Source organism: Penaeus vannamei, chromosome 2, assembly GCF_042767895.1.
Source record: "Penaeus vannamei isolate JL-2024 chromosome 2, ASM4276789v1, whole genome shotgun sequence".
Taxonomy (NCBI): domain Eukaryota; kingdom Metazoa; phylum Arthropoda; class Malacostraca; order Decapoda; family Penaeidae; genus Penaeus; species Penaeus vannamei.
Genome location: NC_091550.1, coordinates 20165447 through 20172946, shown reverse-complemented (window position 1 = coordinate 20172946; position 7500 = coordinate 20165447). Strand labels below are relative to the sequence as shown.

Below are 7500 nucleotides of genomic sequence, written 5' to 3'. Positions count from 1 at the left end.
CATGTGTGTGGTTGTGCGCATGTGTGTGGTTGTGCGCATGTGTGGTTGTGCGCATGTGTGGTTGTGCGCGTGTGTGATTGCGCATGTGTGTGATTGCGCATGTGTGTGATTGTGCGCATGTGTGGTTGTGCGCATGTGTGGTGCGCATGCATGTGCTTGGGCGCATGAGTGTGGTTGTGCGCATGTGTGGTTGTGCGCATGTGTGTGTGGTTGTGCGCATGTGTGGTTGTGAGCATGTGTGGTTGTGCGCATGTGTGTGTGGTTGTGCGCATGTGTGTGTGGTTGTGCGCATGTGGGTGTGCGCATATGTGTGGTTGTGCACATGTGTGTGGTTGTGTGCATGTGGGTGTGCGCATGTGGGTGTGGTTGTGCACATGTGTGTGGTTGTGCGCATGTGGGTGTGGTGTGCACATGTGTGTGGTTGTGTGCATGTGTGTGGTGCGCATGTGTGTGGCTGTGCGCATGTGTGTGGTTGTGCGCATGCGCGTGCGTGTCTGTGTGGGTGTATGTATATATGTATTAGTGTATGCAAGTGTGTCTTTGTTTGCGCGTTGCATGTGTGTTTGCATGTGTCTGCGTTTGTGTGCGCATTTGCGTGTGATTGCCACTGGATGTTCGTGTGTATGCATGTATGTGAGCGCATGAGCGTTTGTGCTAGTATATGTGCGTGTGCATTTGTACCTGTATGCGCTTGGATGTGTACATCTGTATGCGTGTATGAATGTATGCAAGTGTGTGGGCGTGTGTGTGGGTGCTTTTGCATGAGTATGTATGTATGCATACGAACGTGTATTCATGTACTTGAATTCATGTATATTTGTGCATGCATTTACTTGAATTCATGTATATTTGTGTATGCATGTAGTTGAATTCATGTGCCTATATTCATGTGTATGCAAGTGTGCATGCATGAAAGTATATGTGTATGCATTTACGTGTGTATGTGCGTGCATTAGCGTGTGAATGTGTATATATTTATATGCTTGTGCAAACGTGCATTTGCGAGTATGCAGGAAGGTATGCATGGATGCATGTATGCATGCGTATCCTTGAGTATATGCATACGTATGTGTATGTGTATGCATGTACAAGTGTTTGTAACTGAATGTGGGTGGGTGCGTGTGTATGTGGGTGGGTGCGTGTGTATGTGGGTAGGTTGCGTGTGTATGTGGGTCTCTGCCTGTGGGTGTGGGTGTATGCGTGTGCGTTGTGCGTGTGCATTGGTGCTTGTGTGTGTTTGTTGTATGTGTGCAAGTGTGCATATATGTGAGCATGTGTGTGAGCAAGTGTGCATAAATGAGCAAGTTTGCCTTATGTGAGCATGTAAACATGTGAGCATGTAAACATGTGAGCATGTGTACATGTGTGTGAGCATGTGTGCATGTGTGAGCATGTGTGCATGTGTGAGCATGTGTGCAAGTGTGTGAGCATGTGTGCAAGTGTGTGAGCATGTGTGCAAGTGTGTGAGCATGTGTGCAAGTGTGTGAGCATGTGTGCAAGTGTGTGAGCATGTGTGCAAGTGTGTGAGCATGTGTGCATGTGTGTGAGCATGTGTGCATGTGTGTGAGCATGTGTGCATGTGTGAGCATGTGTGCATGTGTGAGCATGTGTGCATGTGTGAGCATGTGTGCATGTGTGAGCATGTGTGCATGTGTGAGCATGTGAGCATGTGTGCATGTGTGAGCATGTGTGTGAGCATGTGTGCATGTGTGTGAGCATGTGCATGTGTGTGAGCATGTGTGCATGTGTGTGAGCATGTGTGCATGTGTGTGAGCATGTGTGCATGTGTGTGAGCATGTGTGCATGTGTGTGAGCATGTGTGCATGTGTGTGAGCATGTGTGCATGTGTGTGAGCATGTGTGCATGTGTGTGAGCATGTGTGCATGTGTGTGAGCATGTGTGCATGTGTGAGCATGTGTGCATGTGTGAGCATGTGTGCATGTGTGAGCATGTGTGCATGTGTACATGTGTGAGCATGTGTACATGTGTGAGCATGTGTGCATTGTGTGAGCATGTGTGCATTGTGTGAGCATGTGTGCATTGTGTGAGCATGTGTGCATGTGTGTGAGCATGTGTGCATGTGTGTGAGCATGTGTGCATGTGTGTGAGCATGTGTGCATGTGTGTGAGCATGTGTGCATGTGTGTGAGCATGTGTGCATGTGTGTGAGCATGTGTGCATGTGTGTGAGCATGTGTGCATGTGTGTGAGCATGTGTGCATGTGTGTGAGCATGTGTGCATGTGTGTGAGCATGTGTGCATGTGTGTGAGCATGTGTGCATGTGTGTGAGCATGTGTGCATGTGTGTGAGCATGTGTGCATGTGTGTGAGCATGTGTGCATGTGTGTGAGCATGTGTGCATGTGTGTGAGCATGTGTGCATGTGTGTGAGCATGTGTGCATGTGTGTGAGCATGTGTGCATGTGTGTGAGCATGTGTGCATGTGTGTGAGCATGTGTGCATGTGTGTGAGCATGTGTGCATGTGTGTGAGCATGTGTGCATGTGTGTGAGCATGTGTGCATGTGTGTGAGCATGTGTGCATGTGTGTGAGCATGTGTGCATGTGTGTGAGCATGTGTGCATGTGTGTGAGCATGTGTGCATGTGTGAGCATGTGTGAGCATGTGTGCATGTGTGTGAGCATGTGTGCATGTGTGTGAGCATGTGTGCATGTGTGTGAGCATGTGTGCATGTGTGTGAGCATGTGTGCATGTGTGTGAGCATGTGTGCATGTGTGTGAGCATGTGTGCATGTGTGTGAGCATGTGTGCATGTGTGTGAGCATGTGCGAGCATGTATGTGAGCATGTGTGTGAGCCTGTGTATGTGTGTGAGCATGTGTGTGAGCATGTGTACATGTGCGTGAGCCTGTGTGTGAGCCTGTGTACATGTGTGAGCCTGTGTACTTTTGCGTGAGAATGTGTACATGTGCGTAAGCATGTGTACATGTGCGTGAGCATGTGTACATGTGCGAGAGCATGTGTACATGTGCGAGAGCATGTGTACATGTGCGTGACCATGTGTACATGTGCGTGACCATGTGTACATGTGCGAGAGCATGTGTACATGTGCGAGAGCATGTGTACATGTGCGTGACCATGTGTACATGTGCGTGACCATGTGTACATGTGCGAGAGCATGTGTACATGTGCGAGAGCATGTGTACATGTGCGAGAGCATGTGTACATGTGCGTGACCATGTGTACATGTGCGAGAGCATGTATACATGTGCGAGAGCATGTATGCATGTGCGAGAGCATGTATACATGTGCGAGAGCATGTGTACATGTGCGAGAGCATGTGTACATGTGCGAGAGCATGTGTACATGTGCGAGAGCATGTGTACATGTGCGAGAGCATGTGTACATGTGCGTGAGCATGTGTACATGTGCGTGAGCATGTGCACATGTGCGTGAGCATGTGTACATGTGCGTGAGCATGTGCACATGTGCGTGAGCATGTGCACATGTGCGTGAGCATGTGTACATGTGCGTGAGCATGTGTACATGTGCGTGAGCATGTGTACATGTGCGAGAGCATGTGTACATGTGCGTGAGCATGTGTACATGTGCGTGAGCATGTGTACATGTACGTGAGCATGTGTACATGTGCGTGAGCATGTGAATGTGTGTAAGTGTGAATGTGTAAGTGTGAATGTGTGCGTGTAAGTGCGAATGTATAAGTGTGAATGTGTGTAAGTGTGAATGTATAAGTGTGAATGTGTGTAAGTGTGAATGTATAAGTGAATGTGTGTGTAAGTGTGAATGTATAAGTGAATTTGTGTGTAAGTGTGAATGTGTGTAAGTGTGAATGTGTGTAAGTGTGTAAGTGTGAATGTGTGTAAGTGTGAATGTGTGTAAGTGTGAATGTGTCTAAGTGTGAATGTGTGTAAGTGTGAATGTGTGTAAGTGTGAATGTGTGTAAGTGTGAATGTGTGTAAGTGTGAATGTGTGTAAGTGTGAATGTGTGTAAGTGTGAATGTGTGTAAGTGTGAATGTGTGTAAGTGTGAATGTGTGTAAGTGTGAATGTGTGTAAGTGTGAATGTGTGTAAGTGTGAATGTGTGTAAGTGTGAATGTGTGTAAGTGTGAATGTGTGTAAGTGTGAATGTGTGTAAGTGTGAATGTGTGTAAGTGTGAATGTGTGTAAGTGTGAATGTGTGTGTGAATGTGTGTAACTGTGAATGTGTGTAAGTGTGAATGTGTGTAAGTGTGAATGCGTGTGTAAGTGTGAATGCGTGTGTAAGTGTGAATGCGTGTGTAAGTGTGAATGCGTGTGTAAGTGTGAATGTGTGTGAATTTGTGTGTAAGTGTGAATGTGTGTAAGTGTGAATGTGTGTAAGTGTGAATGTGTGTGTGAATGTGTGTGTAAGTGTGAATGTGTGTAAGTGTGAATGTGTGTATAAGTGTGAATGTGTGTGTAAGTGTGAATGTGTAAGTGTGAATGTGTGTAAGTGTGAATGTGTGTAAGTGTGAACGTGTGCGTAAGTGTGTACGTGTGTAAGTGTGAATGTAAGTGTGACTATGTGTGTATGTCTGTGCCAGTGTGTACATGTGTGTGTATGTGTGTGTATATGTGTGTGTATGTGTGCGTGCCTGTGTGTATGTGTGTGCCTCTGTGTATGTAAGAGTGAATGTGTAAGTGTGAATGTGTACGTGTGAATGTATGTGAATGTGTGTAAGTGTGAATGTGTGTAAGTGTGAATGTGTGTGAATATGTGTGTAAGTGTGAATGTGTGTAAGTGTGAATGTGTGTGAATATGTGTGTAAGTGTGAATGTGTGCGTAAGTGTGAATGTGTGTGCGTAAGTGTAAATGTGTGTGTAAGTGTGAACGTAAGTGTGAATGTAAGTGTAAATATGTGTGTATGTGTGTCTGTGTGCGTGCCTGTGTGTGCCTCTGTGTATGTAAGTGTGAATGTGTAAGTGTGAATGTGTGTAAGTGTGAATGTGTAAGTGTGAATGTAAGTGTAAATGTGTGTGCGTAAGTGTGAATGTGTGTGCGTAAGTGTGAATGTAACTGTAAATATGTGTGTATGTTTGTCTGTGTATGTGTGCGTGCCTGTGTGTGCCTCTGTGTATGTAAGTGTGAATGTAAGTGTGAATGTGTGTAAGTGTAAATGTAAGTGTGAATGTGTGTAAGTGTGAATGTGTGTAAGTGTGAATGTGTGTAAGTGTGCATGTGTGTGCGTAAGGATGAACGTATGTGCGTAAGTGTGAACGTGTGTAAGTGTGAATGTGTGTAAGTGTGCATGTGTGTGCGTAAGTGTGAACGTATGTGCGTAAGTGTGAACGTGTGTAAGTGTAAGTGTGAATGTGTGTAAGTGTGAATGTGTGTGTATGTGTGCGTGCCTGTGTGTATGTGTGCCTGTGTCTGCCTGTGTGCCCGCCTGTGTGTATGTGTGTGCCTGTGTATGTGTGTGCCCGTGTACGTGTGTGCCTGTGTATGTGTGTGCCCGTGTACGTGTGTGCCCGTGTATGTGTGTGCCCGTGTATGTGTGCCCGTGTATGTGTTTGTGTGTGCCTGTGTGTGTCTGTGTGTGTGTGTCTGTGTGTGTCTGTGTGTGTGTCTGTGTGTATGTGTGTCTGTGTGTGTGTGTTCCTGTGTGTGTGTGTGAATGTGTGTAAGTGTGAATGTGTGTAAGTGTGAATGTGTGTAAGTGTGAATGTGTGTAAGTGTGCATGTGTGTGCGTAAGGATGAACGTATGTGCGTAAGTGTGAACGTGTGTAAGTGTAAGTGTGAATGTGTGTAAGTGTGCATGTGTGTGCGTAAGTGTGAACGTATGTGCGTAAGTGTGAACGTGTGTAAGTGTAAGTGTGAATGTGTGTAAGTGTGAATGTGTGTAAGTGTGAATGTGTGTAAGTGTGAATGTGTGTGTAAGTGTGAATGTGTGTGTATGTGTGCGTGCCTGTGTGTATGTGTGCCTGTGTCTGCCTGTGTGCCCGCCTGTGTGTATGTGTGTGCCTGTGTATGTGTGTGCCCGTGTACGTGTGTGCCCGTGTATGTGTGTGCCCGTGTATGTGTGTGCCCGTGTATGTGTGTGCCCGTGTATGTGTTTGTGTGTGCCTGTGTGTGTCTGTGTCTGTGTGTGTCTGTGTGTATGTGTGTCTGTGTGTATGTGTGTCTGTGTGTGTGTGTGTGTGCCTGTGTGTGTGTGTGCCTGTGTGTGAGTGTGCCTGTGTGTGTGTGTGCCTGGGTGTGTGTGCCTGTGTGTGTGTGTGTGTGCCTGTGTGTGTGTGTGCCTGTGTGTGTGTGTGCCTGTGTGTGTGTGTTCTTCTGTGTGTGTGTGCCTGTGTGTGTGTGTTCTTCTGTGTGTGTGTGCCTGTGTGTGTGTTTGTGTGCCTGTGTGTGTGTGTGCCTGTTTGTGTATGTGTGTGTGTGCCTGTGTGTGTATGCCTGTGTGTGTATGCCTGAGTGTGTGCATGCCTGTGTGTGTGTGTATGCCTGAGTGTGTGTATGCCTGAGTGTGTGTGTGTATGCCTGAGTGTGTGTGTATGCCTGAGTGTGTGTGTATGCCTGTGTGTGTGTGTATGCCTGAGTGTGTGTATGTGTGTATGCCTGAGTGTGTGCGTGTATGCCTGAGTGTGTGTGTGTATGCCTGAGTGTGTGTATGTGTGTATGCCTGAGTGTGTGTATGTGTGTATACCTGAGTGTGTGTGTGTGTATGCCTGAGTGTGTGTGCCTGTGTCCCTGTGTGTGTGTGTGCCTGTGTGCCTCTGAGTGTGTGTGTGTGCCTGTGTGCCTCTGAGTGTGTGTGTGTGTGTGTGTGCCTGTGTGCCTCTGTGTGTGTGTGTGCCTGTGTGCCTCTGTGTGTGTGTGCCTGTGTGCCTCTGTGTGTGTGTGTGTGTGCCTTTGTGCCTCTGTGTGTGTGTGTCTGTGTGTGTGTGTGTGTGCCTGTGGGTGTGGGTGTGTGCCTGTGTGTGTGTGTGTGCCTGTGGGTGTGGGTGTGTGCCTGTGGGTGTGGGTGTGTGCCTGTGGGTGTGGGTGTGTGCCTGTGGGTGTGGGTGTGTGCCTGTGTGTGTGTATGTGTGTGCCTGTGTGTGTGTGTGCCTGTGTATGTGTGTGTGTGTATGTGTGTGTGTGTGTGTGTGTGTATGCCTGAGTGTGTGTGTATGCCTGAGTGTGTGTGTATGCCTGAGTGTGTGTGTATGCCTGAGTGTGTGTGTATGCCTGAGTGTGTGTGTATGCCTGAGTGTGTGTGTATGCCTGAGTGTGTGTGTATGCCTGAGTGTGTGTGTATGCCTGAGTGTGTGTGTATGCCTGAGTGTGTGTGTATGCCTGAGTGTGTGTGTATGCCTGAGTGTGTGTGTATGCCTGAGTGTGTGTGTATGCCTGAGTGTGTGTGTATGCCTGAGTGTGTGTGTATGCCTGAGTGTGTGTGTATGCCTGAGTGTGTGTGTATGCCTGAGTGTGTGTGTATGCCTGAGTGTGTGTGTATGCCTGAGTGTGTGTGTATGCCTGAGTGTGTGTGTATGCCTGAGTGTGTGTGTATGCCTGAGTGTGTGTGT

The 7500-nt window shown here is 47.4% G+C and overlaps 1 protein-coding gene across 1 annotated transcript in view; it reads right to left on the bottom strand.

Annotated features, from left to right (window-relative positions):
• The window catches only part of LOC138864327 (SET and MYND domain-containing protein 4-like), a 42565-nt gene that overhangs the window by 33972 nt on the left and 1093 nt on the right, over positions 1–7500 (bottom strand). The window lies entirely within an intron of this gene.